Source organism: Mobula birostris, chromosome 19 (genome assembly GCF_030028105.1).
Source record: "Mobula birostris isolate sMobBir1 chromosome 19, sMobBir1.hap1, whole genome shotgun sequence".
Classification (NCBI taxonomy): domain Eukaryota; kingdom Metazoa; phylum Chordata; class Chondrichthyes; order Myliobatiformes; family Myliobatidae; genus Mobula; species Mobula birostris.
Window position 1 is genome coordinate 8,408,346 of NC_092388.1, and position 21,257 is coordinate 8,429,602.

General features: G+C 42.1%; 1 protein-coding gene and 1 pseudogene across 7 annotated transcripts in view; one reads left to right on the top strand and one right to left on the bottom strand.

Annotated features, from left to right (window-relative positions):
- Positions 1–21,257, top strand: part of LOC140212421 (RNA-binding motif, single-stranded-interacting protein 3) — a 1,294,896-nt gene that overhangs the window by 1,131,868 nt on the left and 141,771 nt on the right. The window lies entirely within an intron of this gene.
- LOC140212674 (U6 spliceosomal RNA) lies at positions 15,463–15,561 on the bottom strand (annotated as a pseudogene).

Sequence of the window (21,257 nt, forward strand, 5' to 3'; positions counted from 1 at the left end):
TCATTCTCCTTCACTCCAAAGGGAAAAAACCCTACTCACTCAACCTATCATCATAAGGCATGTTTTCTAATCCAGGCAGCATCCTGGCAAATCTCTACGTTGGAGAAAGAATCAGAGGTAATGCTTCAGTTGAGTAATTTAACCCTACCTCAAGCCCTACCTACACCATTGAAGTTCGTCAAGATAGATAGGCTACGTTTAACAGTCATTACCTATTATAACACATAAATGTCCTTGTCATCTCTCAGCAGCTCAATCCCCATTCTCCTTCCTTATCTCCCTAAATTCTTGCATTCTTTTGCCACTAACCTACATTAAGAGGTCATTAACCTTCCATCATGTCTTTGAGAAGGAGAAACACGACGAGGTCACAGGAAGAACTTGCAAACTCTTTACATGACGCTTCACAGTACCTCCAGCAACCAGGGTTCAATTTCCGCTGCTGTCAGTCAAATGTTTGTACATTCTCCTCATGACTGCGTGGATTTCCTTTCACAGTCCTAAGATAGACCATTGTAAATCACTGATCGTTGTAAATTGACCCCTGATTGGGCAAGGATTACATCTGGGAATTGCAGGGCCGTGCAGCTCAAAGGGTTAGAGGGACCTATTCCGCACTGTTTCTTAATAAATAGATTTTAAAAACTCCACAGAGAATGCACCCCATTGAACCAAGGTCCCTGGTGTATTGAGTCATCAGCACACCGAGACAAGCTTTGCTCCCTGCATCTGTCCCTCTCTCACCCCATCCTGCCTCTTGCGTGGCAGTGTGCCAGTTAGCATAACTTTTTTATAGTACTAGAGACCCGGGTTCAATTCCCGTCGCTGTCTGTAAGGAGTTTGTACGTTCTCCCTATGATCGCGTGGGATTCCTCTGGGTGCTCCAATTTCCCCCTACATCCCAAAGACATACGGATTAGGTTTAGAGAGTTGCGGGCATGCTACGTTGGCAGTGGAAGCTTGGCGACACTTGCGAGCTGCCCTCAGCACACCCTCTGACAGTGCTGGTCGTCGATGCAAATGACACATTTCACTGTATGTTTTGAAGTTTCAATGTAAATGTAACAAATAGAGCTAATCTTCCTTTAAAAAAAATCTTTTGCGGTTCCAATGAATCTTTTGACCTGAAAGGTTAACTCTGCATCTGTCTTTACAAAATACTCTTCAATCAGCTGAGTAATTGCACCATTTTCAGTTTTATTTAACATTGCTGGATTGAACCGATTTCACCGGTTCAGCAATTCTTTACAAATTGAGCTTACTTACTGAGCTGTGTTTGCACCAGAGGGCAGGCATTGATATTCTTCATATTATAGAACAAGAAATCTACCTGTGCACACCAAAGAAAGCATCAAGCATTTTTTCATACAGCATGTTTTCCTTAAATAAATCTTGCTGATTGGTTACCATTCTGAAGCCCTTTCAACCTGAAACAATAACAATTTCTCTTTCTACAAAGAATAAGTACAGATACTGGAAATCATAAATAAAACAAAGAAAAAGTACTGGAGAAACTCAAGCATGGCAGGAACCTGAAGACATTGTTTGAGGAATAGCTTCTTCCCCGCTGCGATCAGATTTCTGCACAGACATTGAACCTTTAAACACTATCTCAGACTTTTGCTCTCTTTTTGACAAACTTTTCTTTGATACATATATTTCTTTTTATAACTTATAGTACAGTGCTGTGCAAAAGTTGTAGGCACGTATGTGTGGCAAGGGTGCCTTAGACTTTTGCCAGTACCGTGGTGATTTTATGTATTACACTGTCCTGCTGCCACAAAATAAAAACAAAGTTTATGAAATGTGTGAGAGCTGATAAACTTGATTCTGATTTGGGTCTCTACTGTGGACTGAGAGTGGGAAGGGGGCAAGGAGAGGGGAAAAATGATTGAGAAAGGGGGAAGTGACAGGGGAGGGAGCGGGAAGCGGTAGAGAGACATTCCGTAATGATTAATAAACCAATTGTTTGGAAACAAAGTCACTTATGTCACATTTCCTCTCCATACTGATGTTTGGTCTGAACAACTGAACCTCTTGACCATGTCTGCGTGCTTTTTATGCATTGAGTTGCTGCCATATTATTGGGTCATTAGATATTTGCATTAATGAGCAGCTGTACAGGTGTACCTAATAATGTGGCCACTGAGGGTATACTGTAAATTATAAATTGAAAAATATATATAATGAAATAAATTAAGTAGTGCAAAAAGAGAGCAAACATATTTTTTAAGATGGTGTCCATTGTTCATTGTCTTTAAGAGATCAGATGGCAGAGGGCAGAAATTGTTCTGTAAATTATTGAGTGTGTATCTTCAGGCTCTTATTCTGCACCCCCCCCTTGATGGTAGCAATGAGAAGAGGGCATGTCCTGGGCAGTGGGGGTTCCTTAATGATGGATGCTGCCTTCTTGAGCCATCAGCTTTTGAAGAAGTCTTCGATGATGGGGAGGCTGTTGCCCATGATGGAGCTGGAGATGAGAATAGATAGAAGTAAAATAAGTTACAAGATGCAGTAAGGGAAGAGGTGAGAGTGGAATGAGGGTTCTCAGATGGGTGGAAGAGAATAAAAGACAAAAGTTTGTGATAGGATGAAAAGCAAACAATACTAAATGATCAACAGGCAATGGTACAAGGCAACAAAAGATTAGTTGAGATATAAATGCCAATTAATAGTCTTAAATGTTACAATTGATCCCATAACTACCACTTCCACTGCCAGATCGTTCCACTCTCACACTGTCCCTTTGAGTGAAGATTCCCCCTCATCATTATGTGCTGTGTTGTATAATGTGGGCGATCATGATCTTTGACCATGATTGTTCTTGGCAAGCTTTTCTAAGGTTTGCCATTGTTGCCGTTATCCATACTCTTCAGAGGCTGTCATTCTGACATCCCTGGTCACTTAACCAAGACCTGTGATCTGCGTCGGCTGCTCATACGACCTCCCACCACCTGCCCCCATGGCTTCACGTGACCCTGATTAGGGGTGGCGATGCTAAGGTGCTACACTTTGCCCAAGGATAACTTGCAGGCTAGCGGAGGGAAGAAGTGCCTTACACTGCTTTGGTAGAGACATATCTCCAACCCGCCCTGAATTAATTGGTTGCAATTTTATAGAGCCAGAGAGTGCTACAACACAGAAACAGGCTCTTTGGCCAATCCAGGCCGTGCCAACCTGGCCGAACGTCTACTCTATTTACCAGTACCCAGGCTGTATTTCGTCCATGTACCTATCCAAAATTCCCTTCAATGTTACAATTAAACCCATACATATCTATCATTTCGCTTGGCAACTCGTTGCACACTCACAATATTGTTTGAGTACAGAAGTTTCTCCTTCATATTCCCCATAAATTTTCTTTCTGTTTATGCAGTTTTTAAATCAGAAACTTCAACATCACCGATTTTATATGCATTTTGGGCTCAGTTTCATGACTGGACCCAAATAGGACCTAACTCATTAAGGGTTAAGTCTACAAAAGGCAAGTATGGACTTGATGTTGTGAAGAAAAAAATGGAGCCCTGGATATGTAAAGGCTTTTATACCCATTTCAAAACATTGCAAAGCAAATGACTTCAAAAGTTATGGGGAAAAGGCAGGAGAATGTTGTTGAGAGGGAAAATAAATCAGCTATGATTGATTAGCGGAGCATACTTGATGGGCCGAATGCCTAATTCTGCTCCTATGTCTTATAGTAAAAGTTTTTCCATAGTACTATTTTGATGATTTCAAAGGTACATTTATTGTCAGAGGAATGTATACAATATACATCCTGAAATACTTTTTCTTCGCAACCATCCTTGAAAACAGAGGAGTGCCCCAAAGAATGAATGACAGTTAAATGTTAGAACCCCAAAGTCACGCCCAGCTCCCCCCTCACACGTAAGCAGCAACAAAGCAATGATCCCCTTCCCACCAGCAAAAAAAGCATCGGCACCCCCTCCGCCAGGCACTCAAGCGTGCAGCAAAGCATCAGTAAAGACACAGACTTGCAGTACCCCAAAGACTACTCATTCACCTGGTAATTTGACATTACGCAGTCTCTCTCTCTCTCTCTCTCTCTCTCTCTCTCTCTGTCTCTGTCTCTGTCTCTATCTCTCTATCCCTCTCTCCTCCCCCCCCCCCAATAAGGGAAAAAGAAGTGTCCCTGTTTCACAGCGAGAGGGGAGACATAACAAACAATTCGCTGATTTCCGATGTTAAAAGTCTGTTGCATCGCTTTTTCCAAGCTCTGTGCCCAAAGAACTCGGGTCTCTGGGCACACAGCCAGCAGCCAGCTCGCTGCTTTCGATCTTCCATCTCCCACGACACACTGATTTCCAGCGGAGGCACTGACCTCAAGTCCGCCCGCCTCCAGAGCCACAAAATTCTGGAACCCAGGAGACTTGCTAATTTTCTAGGCCACGTCCTTGATACATCGAGTAGCGGCCAGTTGTGAGACTACGAGAGCGGGTCCCATTCTTGCAAAGAACCGAAGTCAGCGTGTAACTCCAGGTCAGGGTCTTCAAGAGAACCCTGAAAGGGAAGGATAGATATATTAAAGATAGAAATAGAGCTGCTTCCAAAGATGCAAACAAAGGAGTCACCATTTGGCACCATTGTCTCCTAAGCTTCTACATTGTTTTAAATAATATTTCTCATCAGATTTCTAAAATAGGTTTGTATCTCTTTTAGGAGATATGGGAGTTAGTAATGTGAAAAATGACAGCTGTACTTCCAAATTGCAAGAGTGACTACACAGCAAGAGTAGAGTAGTCTCAGATTTATTTCCCTGAAGTGTAGGATAACGGGAGATTTGAGAAAGATGTACAAAATTATGAACGGTATTATAGTTAGGGTAAATGCAAGCAGGCTTTTTCTACTGAGGTTGATTAATACTAGAGCTAAAGATCATAGGTTAAGGTTAAAAGGTGAAATGTTAAGGGAAAACCTGAGAGGAATTCTTCAATCATGAATGATGTAAGTATGGAATGAGCTGCCAGCAGAAATGGTAGATGTAGCTTTGAATACACAATTTAAGAGAAGTTTGGATAGATACATAGATGAGAGAGGGTTTGGAGATCTGGGTGCAGGTAAATGAACTAGATGGGCTAAAGGGCCTGCTTGGTGCTCATAGCACATCTACAGCACAAAAAGGGGACTTTAGGCCATCTGGTCTTTGCCAAACTACTTTTCTGCCTCGTCCCATAGACCTGCACCCAGACTGTAGACCTCCATACCCCTCCTAAGCATGTATGTATCCAAACTGAAATTGAACCTGCACCCTTCACCTTTGCTGGCAGCTCATTCCACTCTCGCATTGGTCTCTGAGTGAAGAGGTTCCCCCTCATAAGACCATAAGATGTGGGAGCAGAATTAGACCATTAAACCCATTGAGTCTGTTCCTCCATTCCATAATGGTCCCATACACCTGCCTTCTCGTCATATCCTTTGATGCCCTGACCGATCAGGACATCCGCCTTAAATATACCCACAGACTTGGCCTCCACCGCAGTCTGTGGCTGAGCATTCCACAGACTCACTACTGTCTGGCTATAAAAAAATCTTCCTCTTTATCTCTGTTCTAAAAGGTCACACTTCAATTTTGAGGCTGTGCCCTTCAGTTCTGTATAGCCCCACCATAGGAAACATCATCTCCACATCCACCCTATCTAATCCTTTCAAAATTTTGTAGGTTTCAATGAGATCCCCCCATATTCTTCTAAATTCCAGTGAGTACAGGCCCAAAGCTGCCAAACGCTCCTCATATGTTAATCCCTTCATTCCCAGAATCATCCTTGTGAACCTCCTCTGGACTATCTCCAATGACAACACATCCTTTCTGAGATATGGGGCCCAAACTGTTGATAGTACTCCAAGCGCAGCCTGACTAGTGTCTTACAAAGGCTCAGCATTATCTCATTGCTTTTATATTCTATTCCCCTTGAAAAACATGCCAACATTGCATATGCCTTCTTTATCACAGATTCAACCTGTAAATTAACCTTCTGGGAGTCTTGCACAAGGACCCCTAAGTCCCTCTGCACCTTTGTCCTATGACTTCCTAATCTTAACCATCCTTATAAAGTCTGCTTGAATTTACCCTATCTATACCCCTCATAATTTTGTATACTTCTATGACTCTGAATGAGTGCTTGATGTTCAGGATATGATGGCGGGTAAAAAGGCCTTTCTCCATGTGGTTGAACTCAATAACCTCCTGAGTCTGAATGGCATTGAGAACCTAATTGGATTTTTGTGTTCAAGTTTGTAAAACTGAACTCAATACGCAGCAGATGTTTGGGCCTTTTTTAACTGCAAAACATTTTCAGATTTTTCCTTCAAAGCAATAAAAATCATCCAATGCTCAACAATTCAGAAGCAGTAAAAGAAATCCCTTCAAGGGTATAGATAATGGGAACTGAAATGATCCGATTTCTCCTCCAGAGATTCTTAAATGCTATCAGTGTGGAACCAGCAGATGATATTTGCATGCCTGAAATGTGGAAATGTGTTACTTGTGACATTTGCGAGTCTACCATGTTCATCAAGGAAAGGGTACTGTCAGTACTGAAGACTGGGACATTTTTGAACAGCTCAACATATTGGCTTCAATCACGACTGCTGGCAGACATATCTCTCATCCAGATGTAGATCAGAATTCTCTCTGAGTGCTTCAGTCCCTACCTCACATCAGAAAGCTTCTCACAGTCGAGGTGTTCAGCATAGTAAATTGCTGTCCACGTTCTGCGGCAGTACACTGGTGACAAGAAAGTCAATTAGAGCCTCTCTCTTCCAAAACATGTGTCCTTCTGTAAGGTGGAAAAAAATGTAAGTGACGACTGCTGATAATCTGGAAGTTCATTTCAGGAGTGATTTTAAATAGATAAAAAATGACATTAGATGACAATTAAAATTTTCTTGTGCATTAAATGATTGTAACATAAATCCTAGAATTTTTTTACATGATCATGGAACAGAAGAACATCATGTTTCATCCTCTCTTCTTTATTTAATATTCTTTCAGACTAATCCTGTAAAGATCCATACATATTATAGCAGTTCCATGTTGTCCACAGCAGACATCCCACTTCTCCTGGAAGTTCCGGGAGTCTCCCGCATATTAATAGTGGCTCTCTGATGCCCACAAATTATATATAATATCATGGAAATCAATTTTTTTTGAGAGTGAAGGAGCGTGAGTAAGCAAGCGAGAGCACGAGAGCAAGCGAAAGCGCGAGAGAGAAAGCAAGCAAGAGCAACCATGAGGGAGACAGCACGAGCGAGATAGAGGATGCGCCATGGCAGAGTATTCCAAAAAAAAAATATAAAACGCACGTCACCCCGGACTACACTAAAGTGCACCCCTGCCTAATAGGGGTCAAAAATAATGACAGTATTTCTCGCTGTGCTGTTTGCAACAGTGACTTCTCTATTGCCCATGGTGGGTTAAGACTGTAAAAGACATGTTGAGGTGAGTTTAACAGGTGTCATTCGTTCATTAGCATAGCTAACGTTATTTAAACTAGCTGGCTAGCTGCTAAGGAGCTACTCTATTGCAGACATCCCACCTCTCCCGGAAGTCTCCTGCAAATTGATGGTGCTACCTCCCTGAAATGAGTTTTTGCAGGGTGGGATGTTTGCCACAGGAGTCTTGCAACTGAAGTGAAATAGAATCTATTTTATTTATTTTTACTGAGATTCATGTGGAATAGACCCTTCTGGCCCTCCAAGTCGTGCTGCTCAGCAATCCCTGTTTAATCCTAGCCTAATCACGGGACAATTTACAATGACTGATTAACCTACCAACCAGTACTTCTTTGGATTGTGGGAGGAAACTGGAGCACCCAGAGGAAAGCACGTGGTCATGGAGCGAATGTACAGACTCCTGACAGGCGGTGGCAGGAGATGAACCAGTTCGCCTGTACTGTAAAGTGTTGTGCTAACTACTACACTGCCATGCCACCTACAGCACTTGTGGGATATCATGCATTTTAATATGTATGTATAAGAGAAATGTCTGTGTACATTGAAACATCAAACCATACGGTGAAATGCGTTGTATGTGACAATGACCAGCAGAATCTGAGGATGTTCTGGGGGAAGGCTACAAGTGTCATCACGTTTCCAGCACCAACGTAGCATCCCTAAAACTTACTATCTAACTTGGACATCTTTGTAATGTGGGAGGAAACTGGAGCACCCAGAGGAAACCCACATGGTCATGGGGAGAACCTGCAAACTCCAAACAGGTTGAAATCTGATGGTTGAGGGGAATAAAATGTTGTTAAAATATTGACTGTGTGTCTTCAGGCTCCTGTACCTCTCCCTTAATAGTAGCAGTGAGAATATGGCGAGTCCTGGGTGATGGAGGTCCTTAGTGTTAGGTTCTGCTGTTTTGAGGCATTGCCTTTTGAAGCTGTGCAGGTACATGGTGGCGCAGTAACTGAAATGCTCCCGTGCACAAGGGCTTTGTTGCTGTGCAGCTGGAAGTTTCTTAATACTTAAATGTTTAAAGTGCCATGCAGTTTTCAGACCATGTAAAAATTTCCTGCTCAGAGCAATGGTTGGTCCGCGCAGCTTTTAAAAAAGAAATTAGAGGGGCCGTTGTTTGAAGACGTCCTCAGTGCTGGGGACGCTAGTGCGTACGATGGAGCTGGCTGAAGTTGCAGCCCTCTGCATCTTCTACTGATCCTCTGCTGAGGCCTTCCATTTTGAGTGCACTTTATTAGCGAGCGGGCATTAAAATTAATGAAAATCATGAGATTGAGAACATCACTGCTTTAGAACAGAGGATTTCTTTAACAGGAGCGGGGTGAATCTGTGGAGTTCATTGAAGCTGCGGAGGCCAAGTTATTGGGGTAACCTAGTGGTTCTTGATTAGTCAGGGTGCAACAGGGTACAGGGAGAAGGCAGGAGAAAGGGGTTGAGAGGGAAAGTAAATCAGCCATGATGGAATAGTGCAGCAGACCCAGGGGGCCAAATGGCCTAATTCTGCTCCTATGTTTTATGGTCTGATCAATAGAACAGTCTGCTGGTTTACTCCTACCCATCTGCATCCTCTCCAGATTAATGCTTAACTGCTGAATGAAATGTGACTAAGAACTATGAGGACAAGTTAGGATACGGGGATTCTGCACACAACTCTGAGATTCATTTTATTTATTTAGAGATACAGCACAGGAACAAACCCTTCCTGTCCAACGAGCCCAAGCTGCCTGATTACACCCACGTGGCTAATTAACCCACGGACCCGTGTGTCTTTGGACTGTGGGAGGCAACTGGAGCACCTGGAGGAAACAGGCACAGTGCAAGCCAGTTTTGAAACCACAATCTTTTTAAACAATATCTTTAAATATACACCTTACGTAACTGAATCATAGAGTACAAAGAATGCTTTTCACTGACCAAAAATGCAGTGTGCCTCAAAGGAATTAGTGATTACCATTTATGTGAGTTTGCATTCTTCCCTGATGATGGATGCTGCTTTCCTGTGACAGTGTTTCATGTAGATGTGCTCAATCGTTGGGAGGGCTGTACCTGTGATGAAGTGGGCCAAATCCAAGACTTTTTATTGGACTTTCCATTCAAGAGTATTGGTGTTTCCATACCAGGCTAAGATGCAGCCAGTCAATATGCTCTCCACCACACATCTATAGAAGCTTGATTATTATCTGAAGCTTATTATTCAGATGTTACGAATCTCCGCAAACTCTGAAGGAAGCAGAGGCACTACCTTGCTTTCTTCATAATTGCACTTACGTGCTGAATCCAGGACAGATCCTCCAAGGTAATAACACGGAGGAATTTAAAGTTGCTGACCGTTTCCACTGCTAATCCTCCAATGAGGACTGGCTCATGGCCCTCTGGGTATGGAACACAAAGAGTGGTGCAAAGACACAGCAGTCAAGTCTACACCTCCCTCCAATCTGATGACCAGGTGCTAAGTGATGACATCCAAGCTCCCCACCCCCTCTATGACCACTTGATTTCTCCTCAGAGGCTTCTGTTTCCTCCTGCATCACACAGCCAGTCTGGTAGATTTACTGGCCACTGTAAATCATGTAGATGATTGGAAAAAGAATCAAAGGGGAGCTGATTAACATATGGAAGACAATAAATTATAGAGGATTAAAGCATTGAAACAGGCCTCTTGGCCCATCTAATCCATGCCAACCTAGTTTTCTACCGTGTCCCATCTAGATGCACTCAGATCATAACTCTTTCATCTACGTACCTATCCAAACTTCTCTTAAATGTTACCAATGAACCTCTGCTGGCAGCTTGTTCCACACTCGTGCCACCCTCTGAATGTTCCTCTGAAATATTTTGTTTTTCACGCTAAACCTCTGACCTCCAGTGGAACACAGTAGGTGAGGCAGTGTCTACAGAGAGAAATAAACAGTCAATGTTTTGAGCTGAGGTCCTTCAACAGGACTGGAAAGGAAGGGGGCGGAACCCAGAATAAGGTAGTGGAGGGGAAGGAGCACAAGCTGGCAGGTGATAGGTGAGATCAGGTGAGGGGGAAGGTAGGTGGAAGAGGTAAAGGGCTGAAGAAGAAGGAATCTGATAGGAGAGTGGACCATGGGAGAAAAGGGAAGGAGGAGGGGAACCAAAGGGAAGTTATGGTCAGGAGAGGAGAAGAGAAGGAGTGAAAGAGTTACCTCCAGTTCTAATTCACCCAAACTGAGGAGAATAACCTGCATGCATTCATCCTGTCTACACCCGTCGTTTGCAGGGTTATAGGGAAATAAGGAGAGGAAAAGAAGGACTGATAGGATTGCACAGTTGGAAACCAGCATGCACCTAGTGAGCTGAATGGATATGCTCTGTATCCTCAAAAGTAAATTAACAAAAAATTCAGTGCTTACATCCTAATAGAGTGGTCTATTGAATATGTTTTTTTCTTGAAATTAACTGCCTGAAGTTATAACTCATAATGCAAGTCATCTGTTGAACTCTACTGCTTCTGAGGGAAGCAATTTCAACAACTGCTGGAGATGGTTAGGGCTGAAGCCGGTAAACTGGCAAGTTCCTTAATTTCAGATTTTTATGTGACATTTATAGTCAGAGTTGCCTTTGAATGCACACTGATAGAAGTGGATAGAATGAACTTGTTAAAAATATCCTTGATTAATACTGAGCACTGCCAGGTGAAGAGGGAACGATGCAATGCTCTTTCTTCATTGCTTCATTGGTTTGGATTACTTCAACTGTTTGGAATTTTTCCACTTTCCAGAATCGCCTTTTCATGGTCTGAGTGACTGCAATCTATGTGCTGCCAATGTTGGGCAGTTTTCTTTCTACTTACCCATGCTTGGAAAATTTGGATTGAGATTCAAGATTCAAATTCAAGTTTATTTATCAAGTGCACTTTGAAACGTTCAGTGAAATGCATCATTTGCGTTAACAACGCACCCACGGGAATGCTGGGGGCAGCCCACAAGTGTCACCATGCTTCCAGCACAAGATAAGCATACCCACAATGCTCTGCAAAACAAACAACACAACGGCACAGAGTACAACAAAACAGAAAACAGCAAGCGATAAACCACCAGATTATTTTATTTCATGCAGCAGTTACAAAGGCAGCAAAGTTTATTTATTTGCTTGTTTATGTATTTATTTATTTGTATTTAGACATGCAGCCCAATGAGCTGCACTGCCCAGCAAACCCACCTATTTAACCTTAGCGTAGTAATAGGACAATTTTTACAATGATCTACTAACCGGTCCGTCTTTGGAATGTGGGAGGAAACCCATGTGGTCACGGAGAGAACATACAAACTCTTAGGGACGGCAGTGGAACTGAACTCCAAGGATGCTGAGTTGGAATAGTGTTGTACACTACGTGATGCCCCAGACTACTATTACACCAATATCCTGTGATCTTACTGCACATTGCTAATGGCAAGTGCATAACTTGTATGTGTATGTGCCTGCAAACACGAGAAAATCTGCAGGTGCCGGAAATCCAAGCAACACACACCAAATGCTGGTGGAACGCAGAAGGCAAGACGGCATCTATAGGAAGAAGTACAGTCGACATTTCGGCTCGAGACCGTCTCGGCCCAAAACATTAACTGTACTTCATCCTTCAGATGCTGCCTGGCCTGCTGCATTCCACCAGCATTTTGTGCGTGTTGCTTGTGTATGTGCCTGAGTAGGTGGCATCTCTCTAAGTGCCTCTTTAACTCAGTAATCGTGTCTGTGTCCAAATCTGACTCCGCTGGAGGCTGACAAATACAGACTGTCTTGGAGTTAGAGGACTATGTGTGTGGGAGGGTGGGAAGGAGGAACGGGGCTTGTTCTGGTGCTGTTTTGTTGCTTGTTGTGTTCTGTGGGCACGCTCTTTCAGTCCAGGAATGTGTGTGACTCTCGTGGGCTGCCCCCAGCACACCCTTGGGTATGTTGGTTATTAACACAAATGACACATTTCACTGTATGTGTAGATGGACATGTGATAAATAGAAATAAATCTGAATCTTAATAATTGGACAACCTGGACCTCAAAATCCAGGATGATTTACCATCTCTCCATATTTTCATCATTCTTGATAAAAAGATTAACAGCATACAGAGTGACAGCGTAGTTTAAAGATGTGCACGTTCGTAATCGGCGCTCATGCACCAATATGCATGAGGAAGTGGGTGAAATGGAAATGGAGGGAAATGCTTCTAGAATGTGCTGTTTTGAAGTTCAAGGTTCAAAGAATCTTGATTTTCAAAGTACATACTATATGTCAGCATATACTACTCTGAGATACATTTTCTTGCAGGCATTCACAGTAGAACAAAGAAATACAATAGAATTAATGAAAAACTACACACAAGGACTGACAAACAACCAATGTGCAAAAGAAGACATTGTGCAAATACAAAAAAAACCCCACAAATATTAATTAATTAAATAAATAATACTGAGAACATGAGATGTAGAGTCCCTGAAAGTAAGTCCAGGGGTTCATGAATCAGTTCAGAACTGAGGTGAGTGAAGTTATCCACAATGGTTCAGGAGCCTGATGGTTGAAGAGTAATAACTGTTCCTGAACTTGGTGGTGTGTGACCTAAGGCTCCAGTACCTCCTTCCCGATGGCAGCAGTGATAAGAGAATTTGTTTGCATGTTCTGTGAACTTGGAGAAATCAGTAAGTAAGCCAAGTCTAGTCCACAATAAATTGATAGACACAGATTTCAATCCGGCTGAAATAAATTTATTTTGGGCTTTGTCTGCATTCTTTTTCAGATTGATTTTTTTCTGAATAGTTTCTGTCTGTTGAAACAAAATTTCCAATCTATTAAATAAACTGGGAAGATTTTAGTTCCACATTTGGAACCTTGCCATGTGTTGTGTTGGAAAACACAAAACAATTAATCTGTCGAATTACGGCAATCAGCATTCAGCTGAGAGGTTGCCATTTGGATCTGCTGGTGAATGCCATCAGTGGATCTGAAATACACAGGTGGAAATTACACTTGACACATACCCTTTCTGACAAATGCTGTCTCTTGACAGTACTGAATGATGAAACCTTTTTGGTAGAAGTTTTCATCAGCTGCAAACACAAATATAACTCTTCTGCAATTGAGGTGGGGTGGATGAGGTGGGGGGCACATATTGAGAATGAAATGGCAATGATATGCCTCAGCAAGACATCCCTTTCTTTTCAAATCTTTTTATTATTATTATCCAGAATTAACAAGAGTACACTGAAGTAGGCAACACTTACAATGTCTCAAGAAAAAAAACATTGTTTTAAAGATTGAAAAAATGTTGTGACAAAAAAAGAGAAAAAAAACCCTCCTAAGCAAGGAAAAGTGAGGAAAAAAAATCATTAGGTGTTCAACCCCAGAGCCATGCGTCATACAAAAAGCTTCTAAAGATAAACATCAAACCACCAGCAAGAAAAAAAATGTACCAAAAATTTACAATTAGATCGTGGAGGAAATCTAACAATTAACTCAAGTGACAGTAACGAGCAAATGAACCCCATCTTTTCTCAAAATCAAACATAGGTTCAAAAGTTCAACTTCTAATTTTCTCCAAACTAAGACATAGCATCACTTGAGAGAACCCTTGTGACAAAATGGGAGCCGATGTATCCTTCCACTTCAACAACATGGCCCTCCTAGCTATCAGTGTAACAAATGCAATAGCATGTTGGTCAGACAAAGAGATACCGTGAAGTGGTAGGTGATAGGTGAAAGCAGGAGTGCGGAGGGGTTGAAGTGAAGAGTTGGGAGGTTGATCGGTGAAAGAGATATGGGGCTGGAGAAGGGGGAATCTGATAGGAGTAGATAGAAGACCACAGAAGAAAGGGAAGGAGGAGGAGCACCAGAGGGAGGTGATGGTCAGGTAGGAAGATAAGATGAGAGAGGGAAACAGGAATGGGGAATGGTGAAAGAGGGGGAGGGGCAATTACCAAAGTGCGAGAAGTTAATGTTCGCGGCGTCAGGTTGGAAGTCTGCACCGGCACCACCCCAGCCCCTCGCACTCCTTCCCAGCCACATGCCCCACACCCCTTTTCTCGTGCTCTCCCTCACCATTCCTAACATCCTTTGCTCCTGCCAGATTTACAGACTCGTTCTCTGCTCCATGGTGACAAATATAATACTGTGCAAAAGTCCTAGGCACCCGAGCTGTAAATATGTACATGTGACAACCAAAGCTGAACTAATCTCATGATTTTACAATTTTATAAAAGGATATAAATACAAAGGAAGTCAGAATGGGGAAGGATGTAGTGTTGTTATGTTGTGTTCTATGTAACATTACATGCTCTATGTAAATACTAGCAGTGTTTTTTTTAGGAACATGTATATTCCTTCAGCACTTTGCATTGTTCTGGCAATCTTGAGAGTTGCAACAGGGAGAAAAAGCAGTGTTTATATTACACTTTGCACTGTAAAGTGTCAATTAATCATGGACACTTTTGTTTAATCATTGCAGGCTACAGACCATTACCAGTGTTTCGCGTAACAGCTGTTGTGGTGTATGTCTGGAGAACTTCTTGTCCTTTATCAAATAGGGCTTTTCTTTGCACCTCATCAACTATTTGACAATTGATAACTGTATCCCAGAAGTTTAAAGATGAAAGACAAAAATTAGCTTTATTTGTCACATGCCTCGAAACATCGAAATATACGGTGAAGTGCATCATTTGAGTCAGTAGCCAACACAGTCTGAGAATGTGCTGGGGGCAGCCTGCAAATGTCACCATGCTTCTGGCGCCAACATAGCATGCCCAAAACTCACTAACCCTAGCCCGTACCTCTTTGGAGTTCGGGAGGAAACCGGAACACCGAGAGCAGGGTTCCCAACCTTTTTTATGCCATGGAGGTCTGTGGACCCCAGGTTAGAACCCTGACCCAGAGGAAACTCACAGAATCATGAGGTGAATGTACAAAGTCCTTAAAGACAGCAGCAGAAATTGAATTGGGGATGCTGGCATTGTAAAGCGTTACACTACTGTCCCACGCCTAAAATATGGAATGCTTCACCAATTGTTGTGTCATCTTTGCATGCTCATCTTCTCTGTACCATTCAAAATTTTAGTATACATGCTGCTGAAATTAGCACAGCAATATAGAATTCTTCACAAATTTGTGTGTCCCTTCCAGCAAACTGCAAAAGACTGGGGAAAAATTTCTTCTTCAAAAATCTCCTTCTTAAGCCTACCCACCTCCAGTTTAAATTCCATGCGGAATATTTTGGAGGATCAAGAACCAAGAACCAAGAATGAGTTCCACCACCTCTTGCAGTCTTGATGCATCTTGCCCCTGGCAAGTGCAATCTGCCTTAATCTGGATAACTTGTTCATAATGGTGCCACATACTAAATTCTGGCTTCTTCCCTCTTCCTTTCAAGTCCTGATGAAGGATCTTGGCACAAAACTTCGATTCTTTATTCCTCTTCATAGACCTAGCAAGTTCCTTCAGCATATTGTGTGTTTTACTCATGATTTCCAACATCTGCAGAATCTCTTGTGTTTACCGTCCCTTCCAGTCCACTGCTTACCTCCCCCCAACATTAAATCACAAAAAATCACTTCATTACCCCTTCCCCAACCTCCTCCATTCCTTGGTCTCATCTATCATCTGCCTGCTTGTAATCCTCTCCCTACTCCCACCTTCTTATTCTGGCTTCTTCCCCTCCCTGATGAGGGAAAGCAGTAAGGCATGACAAAAGACAGAAGATGTCATGGACATCCACTGCAACCAAGGAGGACCCCTGTTTGTGACACTCATTCGTACCATTGGATTCACACTTCAGAGGTCAAGAAAGTGGAACAGCCCCATTGCAGTGGCTTTTCCACTCTAAAACTTCCATACAGGTTTCCTGTTATCATTGGACTCAAAAGGACCACCAGCACCACTTATCAGCACTGTCCAACTCAAACAAAAGAAATGAGCCGCACTGTGGTACACACTCATCACTGTAATCCTAGCAAGAAGCACACAGTAGAACATTGCTTTGTGTTCAGTTCTGGGATGTAGGTGTCACAGGCAGCACCAACGTTTATTGTTTGTCCTCGTTGCCTTTGAGGTAAAAGGCTTGCTGGACATTTCAGAGAGTAGTTGCAAGAAACAAACACACACTGATCAGATGATTCATGAAATAGTGCATTTGTATGCTGGAATAGTTTGCTGCGTTGTCATCAGAGTTCTGGATGTAGGAACCTCTGTAATTGCTTAGTTTAATGTGTAAGCTCAGAGTCAGAATCAGGTTTATCATCACTGACGTACAGTGCCTACAAAAAGTGTTCACATCCCTTGGAAGTGTTCATGCTTTATTGTTTTGCTACATTGAATCACAGTGAATTTAATTTGACTCTTTTGACACTGATCAACAGAAAAGACTCTATCGTGTCAAAGTGAAAACAAATTTCTACAAATTGGTCTAAATTTATTACAATTATTAAACACAAAATAATTGACTGCATAATTACTCACCCCTTCAAGTCAGTATTTAGTAGATGCACCTTTGGCAGCAAATGACGCCTTGAGTCTGTGTGGATAGGTCTCTATCAGCTTTGCACATTTGGACATTGAGATTTTTCCCATTCTACTTTACAAACTGCTCGAGCTCTGTCAGATTGCATGGGGATCGTGGGTGAACAGCCCTTTTCAATTCCAGCCACAAATTCTCAATTGTATTTTGGTCTGGACTCTGATTTGGCCACTCTAGGACATTCACTTTGTTGTTTTTAAGTCATTCCTATCTAGCTTTGGCTTTATGCTTGGGGTTATTGACTGGCTGGAAAACAAATCTTCTCCCAAGTCACAATTCTCTTGCAGGCTGCATCAGGTTTTCCTCCAGGATTTCCTGTATTTTGCTGCATTTGTTTTACCCTCTACCTTCACAAGCCACCCAGGGTCTGCTGCAGAGAAGCATAGGCATGATGCAGCTACCACCGTGCTTCACGGTAGGGATGGGGTGTCTTTGATGATGTGCAGTGTTTGGCTTATGCCAAACGTAACGTTCAGTCTGATGGCCGAAAAATTCAATTTTGGTTTCATCAGACCATAGCACCCAGGCAACAGTTGTATGCACAGTCCCTCCCATCTCAGCCACTGAAGCTTGTAACTCTTTCAGAGTTGTCATAGGTCTCTTGGTGGCCTCCCTCACCAGTCCCCTTCTTGCATGGTCACTCATTTTTTGAGGATGACCTGCTTTAGGCAGATTTACAGCTGTGCCATATTCTTTCCCTTTCTTCATGATTGCCTTAACTGTACTCCAAGGGATATTTGGTGACCTAGGGAAATCTTCTTGCATCCGTCTCCTGGCTTGTGCTTTTCAGTAACCTTTTCACAAAATTGCTTGGAGAGTTCTTTTGTCTTCATGCTGTAGTTTTTGCCAGGATACTGACTCACCAGCAGTTGGACCTTCCAGATACAAGGATATTTTTACTACAATCAATTGAATCACCTTGACTGCACCTAGATGATCCCCATTTAACTAATTATGTGACTTGTAAAGCCATGCACCAGTGATGATTTGGAGTGTCATATTAAAGGGGGTGAAGACTTATGCAATCAATTATTGTGTTTTATATTTGTATTTAATTTAGATCATTTTGTAGAGATCTGTTTTCACTTTGACACGAAAGTCTTTTTCTGTTGATCAGTGTTCAAAAAAACAAATTAAATCCACTGTGATCCAATGTTGTAAAACAATTAAACATGAAAACTTTCGGGGGAGGGGGTGAATACTTTTTATAGGCACTGTATGTCACAAAATGTGTTGGTTTGAGGCAGAATTACACTGCCATACAAAGAATATACAGTAATATGCAAATGTAACCATTAGGCACATGTAAAAAAAATCTGTAAAGTGAAGGTACTTTACAAAATAATGAAATGAGAAGTTTCCAAATATCAAAAAAATTACTGTAAAGAGCAGAAAACAGTACCAAAACCTGAACCAAATCCATATTTGGTGTGATCACTCTTTGCCGCTTAAACGGCATCAATTCTCTTAGGTGTGCTGTCGTAAAAGTTTTATAAGAAAATTCGCTAGTAGATCATTCCAAGCATCTTGGAGAACTTGCCACAGTTCTTTTGCAGACTTTGGCTGTCTCACTTGTTTCTGTCTCCACAGGTAATCCCAGACAACTTCGATTATGTTGAGATCAGGTCTCTGTGGAGGCCATACCACCTGAAACCATAAAAAAAATCTAGGGTGTCTAAGTCTTTTGCACTGCACTGCACCATAAATTATAATAAGAAATATATTTTTAAAAACAAGCATTGCAAAAACAGTAAAAATAATGGAGTTGTGTTCATGGATTCATGGACTGTAATGTTGAGGCTTTATAATACATAAGTGAAGCCTCACTTGGAGTATTATGAGTTGTTTTGGGCCCCCTATCTCAGAAAGAATGTGCTGACATTGGAGAGGGTTCAAAGGAGGTTCACAAACAGGAGTCTGGGATTGAAAGACTTTTCATATGAGGGGCATTTGATGGCTCTGGCTCATACTCACTGGAATTCAGAAGAATGAGGGGGGATTTCATTGAATCCTATCAAATGTTGAAAGGTCTTGACAGTGCATGGGGGGGGGAGGGGCGGGGAGGGATCTAGGACCAGAGGACACAGTGTCAGCATAGCAGGACGACCATTTAGAACAGAGATGAGGAGGAATTTCTTTAGCCAGAGAGTAGTGAAGCTATGGAATTCATTGCCACAGGTTGCAGTGGAGGCCAAGTCATTGGGTATATTTAAGACATAGATTCTTGGTTAGTTGGGGCATAAAAGTTTACAGGGAGAAGTCAGGAGATTGGTACCAAGAGAGAAATAGATAAGCCATGATAAAATGACCAGATGGGACAAATGGCCTTATTCTGTTTCTACACCTTATAGTCTTGTTGACTGTCAGAAATCTGATGGCAGAGAGGAAGATGTTTCTCTAAAACACTGAGTGTGTGACTTCATGCTCATGTAGCTCCTCCTTGAATGTGGAAATGAGAAGAGGGCACATCCCAGGTGGCTGGGGTCCTTAATGATGGATGCTGCCATTTTGAACCATCATCTTTTAAAGATGTCCTTGACTGTAGCAGGCTGGTGCCTGCGATCTGAGTTTATAATCCACTGCAGGTTTTTCTGATCCTGTGCATTCCATCTAATTTAATTAATGTCTGATAATCAAGTCAGTTTAATTTCTCAGTGTTTGGTGATATTTGCTGTATAAATGTCTGCCTTGTTTCGGACTAACTCTTATATTTTACTGTCAATATTGAAAGATTGCCTCAAAGATTTGCTGTTTGGCATTGAAGTAGTTCCGCTGGCACACTGAAATGCTGATCGTTTAATCATGTGGAGTCCTGGATAATGCTGCATATTCATTTTTTTTTCCAGCCGCAGTTAAGCAAAATAACAGATTGATGCTATTGGCAATTTCTGTTTGCTGCTTCATGCTTTGTGCCTGCTATTTTTCTGTTTTTAAGTGAAACCTCAGATTGCCCATTGCATCGCAGTCCAATTTTCAGTTGATTAAAATAGAGATTGTCCTTTTAATCTTCTGGCTGGAAGAAAGTCAATGTCAACTCATGGGTGGCCCTCAAGCCAATGACATGAATATCGATTTCTCATTCCGGTAAAAAAAAATTTCTCCCCCTCACCTCATCTTCTATTCCTCACTCTAACCTCTAACCTCTTCTCACCTGCCTATCACCTCACCCTGGATCCCCTCCTCCTCCCCTTTCTTCAACAGTCTGCTTTCCTCTCCTCTCAGGTTCCTTCTTCTCCAGTCCTTTACCTTTCCCATCCACCTGACTTCACCTGTCACATTCTAGTTATCTTCCTTTCCCTCATGCCCACCTTTTTAATTCTGGCATCTTCCCCCTTCCTTTCCATTCTTGAAGAAGGGTCTCGGCCCAAAACATCGACTGTTTATTCATTTCCATAGATGCTACCTGACCTGCTGAGTTCCTCCAGCATTTTGTGTGCTTTGCTTAACATAGCTCAACAAATTTGATTGTACTATCTTTGAGATTTATACTTAGTGGCCACTGTATTAGGTACAGGAGTGTACCTAATAAAATGGCCGCAGGAGTAGAACCTGGTCTGGTCTTCTGCTGCTGTAGCCCATCCACTTCAAGGTTCAACATGTGTGTTCGGAGATGCTCTTCTGTACACCACCGTTGTTACGCATGGTTATCTGAATTACTGTCATCATCCTATCAGCTTGAGCCAGTCTGGCCATTCTCCTCTAACTTCTCTCGTTAACAAGGCATTTTTTTCCCACAGAACTGCCACTCACTGGATTATTTTATTGTGTTTTTCACACCATTCTCTGTAAATCCTGTCTGGCATGAACAATCATTCCACAGTCAAAGTGACTTGGATCACGTTTCTTCCCCATGCTGATGTTGGGTCTGAACAACAAGTGAAACCTCTGGACCATGTCTGCATGCTTTCATGCATTGAATTGCTGCCTCATGTTTAGCTGTTTTGATATTTGTATTAATGAGCAAGTATACCTCGTAAAGTGGCCACTGCATGTAGTTCTGCTGGCACAGAGCTGAAATGCTGATCGTTTAATCATGTGAAGTCCTGGATAATACAGCACATTCATTATTTTCCTGTAGCAGTTAAGCAAAATCACAGATTGATGTTATTAGCCATTCCTGTTTGCTTCATAATGCTGGTGAATATTACTGAGGTTTCCATGTATGGATTTCGGACTATGGATATGGACTATTTTCAGTCTTATTGCTTTTACGTTCTGTGTTTTTGCACTCTTTCTCATTGTTCTTTGTGTAGGGGGAGGGGATT